This window comes from Coptis chinensis, chromosome 2, assembly GCF_015680905.1.
Source record: "Coptis chinensis isolate HL-2020 chromosome 2, ASM1568090v1, whole genome shotgun sequence".
NCBI classification, from domain to species: Eukaryota; Viridiplantae; Streptophyta; class Magnoliopsida; order Ranunculales; family Ranunculaceae; genus Coptis; species Coptis chinensis.
This window is the reverse complement of record NC_141457.1, coordinates 20,082,866-20,093,447: the sequence shown is the minus strand read 5'-3', so window position 1 is coordinate 20,093,447 and position 10,582 is coordinate 20,082,866. Positions and strand designations below refer to the sequence as shown.

The 10,582-nt window shown below is 36.8% G+C and overlaps 1 pseudogene across 3 annotated transcripts; it reads left to right on the top strand.

Moving 5' to 3' along the window:
* The first annotated feature begins 6,165 nt into the window (after nt 1-6,165).
* LOC147515271 (peptide-N4-(N-acetyl-beta-glucosaminyl)asparagine amidase A pseudogene) lies at nt 6,166-10,347 on the top strand (annotated as a pseudogene). 3 transcript variants are annotated; one of them, XR_015210051.1, is made up of 2 exons: nt 6,166-8,216; nt 9,957-10,347. The product of XR_015210051.1 is annotated as a peptide-N4-(N-acetyl-beta-glucosaminyl)asparagine amidase A pseudogene, transcript variant X3 (transcript). The 3 variants fall into 3 exon arrangements; XR_015210049.1 differs by having other exon boundaries at nt 6,166-8,220; XR_015210046.1 differs by lacking the exon at nt 9,957-10,347 and having other exon boundaries at nt 6,166-8,374.
* The last annotated feature ends 235 nt before the right edge of the window (nt 10,348-10,582 follow it).

Sequence of the window (10,582 nt, the reverse complement as noted above, 5' to 3'; positions counted from 1 at the left end):
CAACTTCCAAAAACCCATAAACAGTTTAAATATGCGGATAATTAAAAACCAATAAATTTTTTAACTTAAACAAAAGTCCTCTTCATTACAAAAATTTACAAATGAAAATACAAATAACTTTGTCTCAACGGAAACTCTATATAACCTCAAGAGAAAACAAAACATATCCTGAAATGTAACGCTAACGCAAACCTCAAGCAGCAACCAACCTTCTTCAACACTAAACCTGTCAAGACTTATCAACTATGTTCATTTAATGAACACACCCGATATGCAAACATACAAATCGGGTCAGCATTATAAAAATGCTGGTGTGAGTAGCTCTAAAATACAACATATTCTTATACAAATATATACACAATCCATAAGGCAGTTAGTTCCTCCACCGAGGCGCCTTAACTTTCAACGACTAATACAACATCCTTAAGTACAATAATTAAGGCAGGTAGTTCCTCCACTGAGGTGCCTTAACTTCCCACTAACCACACAACAAACTATACTCATAATAAATAAGGCATGCAGTTCCTCCATCGAGGCGCCTTAGGTTCTAACTAAACAAATAACCAACCAAACATATTATATCCGTACCGCATTTCATGCTCAAATACAGAGTGGGTCGTCTCTGCCCAAGTAATTAGTTTGACCCACACTTCTGCAAAACCATATACAATCATCTATCTAAAGATACATTATTAAACAACACATTACCATAATTATGTTAATTAAGACTTTCTTTGCGTGTCCCTAAAATCACGTCGTATCTATGTCTTACCTAGTTTCCACGGCTACTACAATCGCTTCCCAACGCCGAACATGTACATCCACATGCCTCCCCTTACATAATGAACCACTCCGTGCGTAACTACCCGGGGATGCCACACACCGGGTAACCCTCACCACGAAGCCATTATATAAGTATCGCCACTATTCGGCATAAAATATCGCGCGTCTCGTTCTATTTTGCGAACAGAATAATCAAGCCACTATTCGGCTACGCCAGAAGGGCCATTCAGCTTTACTGAAACGCCAGAAGGGCCAATCACATTACTTACGCCAGAAGGGCCATTCAGATTCACTAAAACGCCAGAAGGGCCAATCAAATTACTTACGCCCGAAGGCCATTCAGATTCCCTGAAACGCCAGAAGGGCCAATCAAATTGCACACGCCCACACAGGGCAAATCACATGAGTTGTGGTAGCTAGGTTCTAGGATTTTCGTTAAGTAATTTATTCAGGTGTCATACATTTATGACTCAAAAAAAATTCTACTATATCACGTGCAGGTCAAATACCTTATTGCACTAAGCCACAATATTTAGAAATATCTCAATTATATCTCATAACCACTTTTATTCTTTCACGTGCCAATATATTATTGCACTAAGCCACAATCCCGTGGGCAAATATTCACCAATACTATACTACCTCATAGTAGCATCTCACATATATAATAATGAAGTGTTTATATATTTATTTCTCCAAAACTAGTGCATTTAATATATATATCCCAATATATTATATAATGTCACAATATCAACGTAAAATCTTAATTAGATAATGACTACCAAATTTATACAAGCTTTCACAGCATTTTAGCATTTGATTTGTCCATACAATTTACAACATAAAATGTAGCACAATTAAATAGTCCACAGTCCACAATCAAAGCCCAATATATATATGCTTTACACTACTCACGTCAAATCTTAATTAGATAATGACAAACAACGTTATATAATTTTCGACAATATTTTATTATTATATTTGTCCATATTCTTAAATATGAGAAAAACTGGAAAAAGTCAACATTCCATAGTCAACGGTCAAAGTCAACGGTCAATGATCAAAGTCAAACTGTCGTTTCCATGTTCGACAGGTTCAGGGTCATAGCCAGGGTTCATGGCTAAGGTCAAAGGTGCATGGCTCATGGGCTCATGACCAAGGTAATGGTTCGGACCCAACTGGCCAAGCCCAAACCTTAGAACCCGAAAGTCTGAACATTTAAAGACCCAATTAGATCTATTTTAAGTTATATGGACCGGCCCCAAAACTAACTTGAAACTGGTCCAAAGAAAAACAATTAGTTTTAGCCCAAACAACTTAACCTAAACTGGTCCGAAACAAAAGATTAATCCGGCCCAATAACTAACTAGTGTTTAGGCCCAAAAACTTGAACTGAACTGGCCCACAACTTAACCTAAACTGGGCCCAAACTAAACCAAATAAACCGGCCCATTGAACTAAACCAAATTGGTCCAAAACTTAATTTGGTTCGGCCCAACAAAAACCAATTAGAAAAGGCCCAAACAAAATAAGGTTTTTGGCCCAACCAACTTAATCTAAACCGGCCCAAAACAAAACCAAAATAGCCCAAAAACCGAAAACCGGCCCAAGGCCCAGCCGGTCATCTTCTTCCTCCAGCAGCCACCCAAATCGACCACCACCAGTCCTCCTCCTCCTCCAACTTCATCACATCGGTTTGACTTATAAACAAAAACCCTATAACTTTAATTAAGGCATAAACCTCAATTCCTTAAATCCAACTTCACCAAAACTAGATATGGAAATCCATCGACCTCCATTAATGGTTCTTCAAGCTTTCAACAGCCCCCATTCGAATATCAATACCCAAACCTCAACCCCTTACTACCCCAATGTTCAATCAATACAAAAAAACAACAATCACAGTTCACCTAACTTTTACTGGCGATTTTTTTCTTACTGCCGCCATTAACAGAGCTTTGACAGCTCGTCCAATCACCAACAACCAACCTCCAGCACTCACTCAAACCCCACTCATTCATTCTCACCCAACCAAGACAACTACCGATTTAAAGTGTATCGAACCCTTCCTCCACAGCGCTACCATTAACGAACTCCATGCTCCCGCTTCGACAGCATCCAACCAACCTCCAATAACCCACAACAACCAACGAGATTTAATAGATAAACAGTCTTCAATAATCTACAAACAGTTCCAACCCGTATACAGAGACAACTTCTCTGTCTCGCGCCGCCATTGCTGACTTATTCCGAGTTCCAGTAATTCGGACAATTTTCAATAATAACTAAAACCATATACTAATAATTATCCAGTTTAATAAATAATGCGACATGACGAATAATGATGAACGAAAAATTGTTATCAGATATACGGTGAAGTAGAAACTAACTACTCACATTAGTTAGCAGCTCGACGAATCCCTCGTAGTCCGAATCGTCGCGCTCCACCCTCCAGCAATCCAGCTTTTATCTCTGCCTCCATTTTTATTATTTTTTTATTCTCTAAAAACCCTATTCTCTAGAACAATGTGATTATATACTTGGGTTTGAAACCCAAGCCCAACGCAGACTCGAGCCCAGAAATCAGGCCCACATATCCCAAATCCAATCCAACTAATATTAAATAAATAAATAAATAAATAATTAATAAATAGATAAATACGTATTTTAAATACGGGAGTTACAGATGGGGACTTGAACCACACATCCAAACTTGCGCAAGTATGAGATATTCGGTGGATTACCTGTGACAAGTTGTGTAGGAGAAAATTTGTGATAGGCTGTAGGCCTAATCCTTATTAACATTGATGCATGCATGATAGCATGTCCCAAGTATTAACTGGTAATCTAGATTGCATAAGGAGTGGCCTTGCTATAAGTTGAAGGTGCTTAATAAGAGATTCAGCCAAATCATTCTATGTGTGCACATGTGGAACAGGATGCTCAACATCTATCCCTATAGATGAACAATAGTTATCAAAAACTTGAGAAGTAAACTCAGCAACATTATCAAGCCTTATAGACTTAATAGATTGGTCAGGAAAATGAGCTCTAAGTTTAATGATTTGTGCCAATAGACGAGCAAAAATCATATTTCTAGAAGAAAGAAGGCTAACATATGTCCAACGTGTGGAAGCATCAATGAGGACCATGAAATACCGAAAAGGTCCAATATGAAGATTTATAGGTCCACAAATGTCACCTTGTATCCTTTGAAGGAAAGTTGGTGATTCTAAAGTTATCTTAGCGAAAGAAGGTCTCGTGATGAGTTTACTTTGTGAACACAGTGTACAGAAAAATCCATTTGGAAAAATTAACTGATGGTTTGTTAAAGAATGCTCGTTAGAGTTATCTAGTATTTTCTTTAACATATTCATCCCAGGGTGCCCTAACCTATCATGTCAAAGAGTCAACGCTTTAGTATCACTAAGTTTCTGACTTAGCTTGAGTTTCTAACCAGATTTGAGCTTCTGGCTCATGACGGAGTGTGATTCCACATATAATATTTTGGTATAGTATAATCCCGAGGAGAAAGCACGTAGTTTTTCAAGTGTAAGCTTCTGGCTTCCCACACTAGTGATGATGCATAAATATTCATTGTTTTCTTCACTTATGGTTTCCATATGGTACCCATTCATTTTGATGTCTTTAAAGCTAAGTAAGTTTCTTCTGGAACTACTTGAAAACAATGCTTCTTTGATGAATATATGAGTACCATTTGGTAACATAATATGGGCTTTGCCGGAGCCTTCAATGATTTGTACCGGTCCTGCTATGGTGGATACATTTTGTGGATTAAAAACCAACTCTAAGAAAAACTTTTGGTTTTTCAGTATTGTGTGTGTTGTGGCACTGCCGACTAGACATAAGTTATTATCACAATCATGCATTCCACGATCCATACCTTTATAGAAAAAACCATATAATAAAATAAATTAACGTAATTAGAGAATCACAGAATAATAACTAATACTTTCTAACTTACCATTACCTAATGAGGACAAATATATAAAGTTATAAACAAACACAAAACCAACGGTGCACTGCCGAACAACTTTAAGGAACTAGTGCAGGAAAAAAAACGGAAATTACTTGAGGGTTTAGAAGACGGTGAGGCACATAATAAACAGTTCTATTTAATTACCATTTTGGGAAATGAATCATGCTAAGAGATACTTTCTAAAAAAAATAGAGCAAGATCAGCAAGAAACTGATTAGATTTACAAATGATCAATGGGATCTTTCAGATGCATATACATAGTACATAGGATAGGGCCTCGAGTTATTCTAAAGTCTTCTGACTTATACTGAAAAGAGGGTAACAATACTTAAAAAAAAAAAAAAAACTGCTTATATGGCAGAAGGAACAGAGATAAAATGTTGACTAGCTAGTAGAATTTGAGAAAATAAAGAAACATTATTCTATCATTACATGGATATGAAGTCATAAAACATCCGAAAAATATGTACAACATCATATATGATACTCTATGTAATATGATTATTATTTTCTTGACTGGTCAAATATCCAACATTCAAAAGTCTACAAATCAAACTGATTCAAACGAAGAAAAGTAATTTATACCTAGCAAAAATAATTTATATAAATCACAGAAGAGTCCTTGAAGTGTTGAAGGCTCGGTGTGCGACACGGTGTGGAGAGTCCATGCAACATAGTGTCTCCATACGAGACCAATACAGGTGTGATGTGATATTTAGTTGACATATGAACCAGCAGAAAAACATGTTGATGCGACACTAATGATTTATCCATAAATAAAAAAGAAAGTCAGATTTAAATTCTCATAGGAAAATTTAGCAGTTACAAGCTCTACGGATATAGGAACACAACTAAGACTTATTGAACTCCCCAACCAGCCACAGGAGCTTTCGTTTTTTTTTCTCAAGATTTAATTGATAGAGACAAAAGATTACGATTTAATCACAATTTAAACATATACCATTAATCGTAAGTAAAACACATACCTTTAATCCAAAGCTAGAGACTATCGTGCTGATAACGTGTTAGAATTTAATCGATTTGGAGAGAACACCACACTAACTTTACACTAACTTAACATGTATTGAATCATTAACTTCCTTTCTAAGATAAGGGATTAACAAGATAAACCAAGATAGAAAATTATCAGGATAAATACCAAGATAGATGATTATCAGAATAACACATATCAATGGTGGGCATCCATATAAACCCATGGATTTCATAACAAGAAACAAAATCTCACAATATTTTGAAATTACTTAGTTCTAGTTTTGCGCTTTGAGGAACCTAATACTCACATACTACAGCTCACTAAGTCACTAATCACTTAATCAGGCCATTTAAGATAATCATAAATTGTGATCATAATGTATTCTTAAAAACTTATCTTTATGAACATTCCAAATAACACTCCTTAGATTTCACCGTACATCTCTTTAAAGTTTAAACTCTTGACATTTTAACTCAAGTTGATCACCAACTAACAATGGGTGCTTCTTCTTTTCTAGCTTTCTTTACATTTTCTGTCATCCTTGTTTACCAACCATTTACATCAAATGCAAATTTCCACAAAACTAAACTCTTAAGATCACAACTACTACTCTCTCAAAATGCAAAACGAGACATCCCCATTACAAAATATTTCCAAGTAACAAAACCAATAAAACTACCAAAAACTAAACCATGTTCTACACTTGTCCTTCAACATGACTTTGGTTACACTTATGGTAAACCACCTGTTCTTGCTAACTACAACCCACCTAAAAAATGCCCATCACAAAACTTCTCGAAAATAATACTCGAATGGAAAGCAACATGTAAAGGAAGGCAATTTGATCGCATTTTTGGTGTTTGGTTGGGTGGTGTTGAGATTTTTAGAAGTTGCACTGCTGAACCAAGAGCAACTGGGATAGTTTGGAGTGTTGAGAAAGATATTACAAGGTATTCTTCATTGCTTAAGAATCCTCAAACATTGGCTGTTTATCTTGGTAATCTTGTTGATTCAACTTATACTGGAATATACCATGTTAATGTAACATTCCATTTTTATCCTGCTGAACTAGAACAACACTTTCATGGATTTAATCGACATTTTGGAAATTTAGAATCTGGGTATGATTCTTCTGCTGATTTAGTCCTACCCATTTCGCGAAATCTGCCATTGAATGATGGGCAGTGGTTTTTAGTTCAGAATTCTACTGATGTACAGTTGAAGGAATTTACCATACCACGAAATGCATATAGGGCGGTATTGGAAGTGTACGTGTCGTTCCATCAGAACGATGAATTCTGGTTTGGGAATCCTCCTAATGATTATATAGTTGCCAATAATCTTACGGGTTTGGCTGGGAATGGACCTTTTAGAGAAGTTTTGATCAGTCTTGATGGTAAGGCAGTTGGTGCTGTTTATCCTTTTACTGTGATCTATACCGGAGGGGTTAATCCACTCCTTTGGAGACCGATTACTGGAATTGGTTCATTTGATCTTCCTTCTTACGACATTGAAGTTACTCCTTTTCTGGGGAGAATTTTGGATGGAATGGAACATAAGTTTGGATTTGGTGTTACAAATGCTTTGGATGTGTGGTACATTGACGCGAATTTGCATATATGGTTGGACAGTAAGAGCGTGGAAACTAAGGGAACTTTGATCGAATACAAGAGCCCAACTCCTGCGGTGTCTTTGGTTTCAAATTTTAGTGGTCTAGATGGGACTTTCCTGACTAAGGCAAGTAGGTCTATCTATTCAAGTGGATGGGTGGAGTCGTCTCATGGAAAGGTAGTTACACATTCCTTCCAAGAATTCAGTTTCACGAACTTTATGCGGATGGGGAAAAATGGAAGTTTGCAAATTGTGAGTCAAACAATTAACTCTAACTGCAGCATTGATTCCAAACTCCCATCTCATATCTACAAGGCCAGATTATTCCAAAACTCCCCCTTTTATTTGTACAATGAGAATGTGGACCAAGGAAATGGCAGTTACACTTCAATCGCGAATGTTTCCCTGGGATACAACGAGGAAAGTTTTTTGGGTCAGAGCCGGTTTGGCTTCTTAGCTAGCTCACTCAAGAATGTGCAGAATGGACAAGGTTCTATAGTGGTAAAGGGAAACTTGGTGACCAGTGGACTGGGAAGTACTCAACAAGTATACAACTATGATGGTACTGGAGGTTGCTTCTCTAGGAATGTAAGTAGTTCAAACTACACCATTCTATATGATAAATCAGGAAACCATTGCAGTGGGAGCAAACGACATAGTTCAGGCTATCTGTTTGGAAGATGGCGACCTTTCCTTGCCGTCTGATTTGTGATACAATAAACGGGGTTTATGTCATTTTAGACGGTTTAATCAAGAAGTTCACCTAATCCTGGATATAAAGGGATACTTTTGGAAAAGCTATGATCCATTGTCGCACCCAACAGGGAAGTAAGTAAGTCTCTTTGGTTTTTATAGGAGTACACTGGATATCTCATCATCTTTTTGTAATTTGCTTCAATAATATTGCTGATTCAACTATTGCATAGTATCTCTTGAGCATCTTGTTGTGATTTATGAATGCCAATGCTTGTTTGAAGTAGTGAAAATTTTGCTTTTATGTTAATTTTTGAAATCAATAAACTGGCCATGGAAGAATGGTTTGTCTTTTTCCAAGCTAGGAAGCTTAGTTAAGGGAAAACATAATGGAATGTCTGGTAGTGGTTACAGCCTTACAGGTTATGCTCATGTGTTTATTTTTTCCTTTTCTTTCAAAATACTGTTGGAAATCTTGTACTTTTGCAAAATGCGCTGAGATTGTATTTCAATCAACTATTTTCAAATGTCATATTTTCAAGAAGACAGATTTATTAGCAATATCAATTTCATTCGGCAAAGGCTGCAGAAACCCTTGCACCTCAACCTTCCCTTATTATCCAATGCAGTGAATTATCTTAGATCAATGTCTTTATTCTATGTATCTAAATCTCAGTCTCTTATTTCTCTCATGCTTCTGTATCCAATCTCAAAACAGACTTTTTTATTTGAACTTTTAACTGTTGTTTCTAGTTCGATCAAGTAGGGTGAAAATAAACAAGCTAGCTCAGTTAAAATGTGGGACAGTATAGATACACTTAGTCATTGCTCTTCAGGGCTTTATTGCTTTTGAAAAAAAATTCAACTGAGTCTCTCACACAGACACATTATCTGGTAAGCTCTCCCTGAGGCATCGTCCTCAACTAATAGCTTGCAAAGAAACTGCTAAGTTGACCTGGTGGCCTAGTAACTTCCTTAAAGACATGACAAATGGAAACACCAATAATAGTCTGGTTGATGTTTTGTGTAGCTGCGACAGAATGGTCTGTGCATTACTCGTATCATTTCCTCTGTTTTCTGCACAAGACAAAATCACGGTAAACTTGAAACTTGTGTTGTGCTTCATGAAGACAGTATTTTGATATTCGATGGAGCTAATTTGGATTTTATCTGCACCAATTGGAATCAATTTGAGCTCTGAGCTTCAAGTTGATGCGTATCAAGCCATATTGGCCCGTGTTTTTGGTTTCCAACGATACAGTTGAAAGTTTCAGTGGGAATGGTTATATCTATGAATTTAATCCTTCTTTCGCTTGTGAAGTTCTGGTATTATACCTTGTTTGTTTGCTTGCTTGCTTGCTTTAAATTGTTGTGTTTTGGAGTTTCCTGTTTTTCTTACATCATTACATGCTCTCGTTTCATGGGCTTGAATTCTGCACAAACCTCTTCTTAAAGTTTAGGCTTATGTGTGGGTCGTCTTTGTTTATGGTTTTGGGATCCTTGGAGCTTTTGAATGTTACTTACAGGACTTTCATGTTTTTCCTTCACCGTTTAGGTTGCTTGTTTTGTGCGGGGTATTGATCGGCCATACATGCTTTTGTTATTTTAGGATGTTTCACCTATGCATAGCACAAAAATACTCAGTTCCAAAAGATAAAGAATATAGATCTAGTTAACTCAAATCCGTCAGAAATAGGTCTAGTCTGCGTAAATGCCATTCGAATCTGCGCTCTCTCTATATTATTCCTTGTTTGTTCTTCTCTCGGTTAGGTGATAATTTGGGGGTTAAACCCCATTGAGGAGCCTCCAATATTCGTAAATCTGCCTTTTTCTTCTTTAAAAACTGTAATGCTAAATAAGCATTTCTATGTGCAGTGTGTTCAAAAAGTTTCAGTTTGTTCGTAAACAAACACCTGAATATCAAGTATAACTTCATCAGATCTAAGATAGGAGATTTGTACCTTAAGCCAGAGCATATAGACATGGGGGTGGCATGTAAAGGATGAGGAGTACCTGCGTAGGATGATCTAGCCGGAGGTTTTTGCATCTTTTGTGGATTCTCTCGAATAATGTTTTCTTGATTCCTTAGGTGGACCCTTTTTTCTGTACTATTTGATCAGAGCTTCTGAACTTCTGTCATTTTACTTGATTCTCTTATAAAGTGCTCTTTTGTCATTTTCTGTGACTTCCATACAGATACAAATCAGCTCTCTGAACTCTTGAAACAATAGTTTTCGGCATCAGTAAGGAAGATGTACGTCCTCAGGAGAAAAATCTCTACTAACCCCCCCCCCCCCCTCCCATGGCTCAAAAATATGGCAGAGTTGATCCCTACCCACACAAAAAGATAACTCTTACCCCCAATACAGAATACTACCTCCACAACGAGAACCACACTTTTCATTTGCGTCCTATTTCTATCTTGAAGATAAGTTGATTTTTGGATGTACGTAATCTCTGCACACATGTATTTTTTTATTTTTATTTTTTTAATTTGCTAA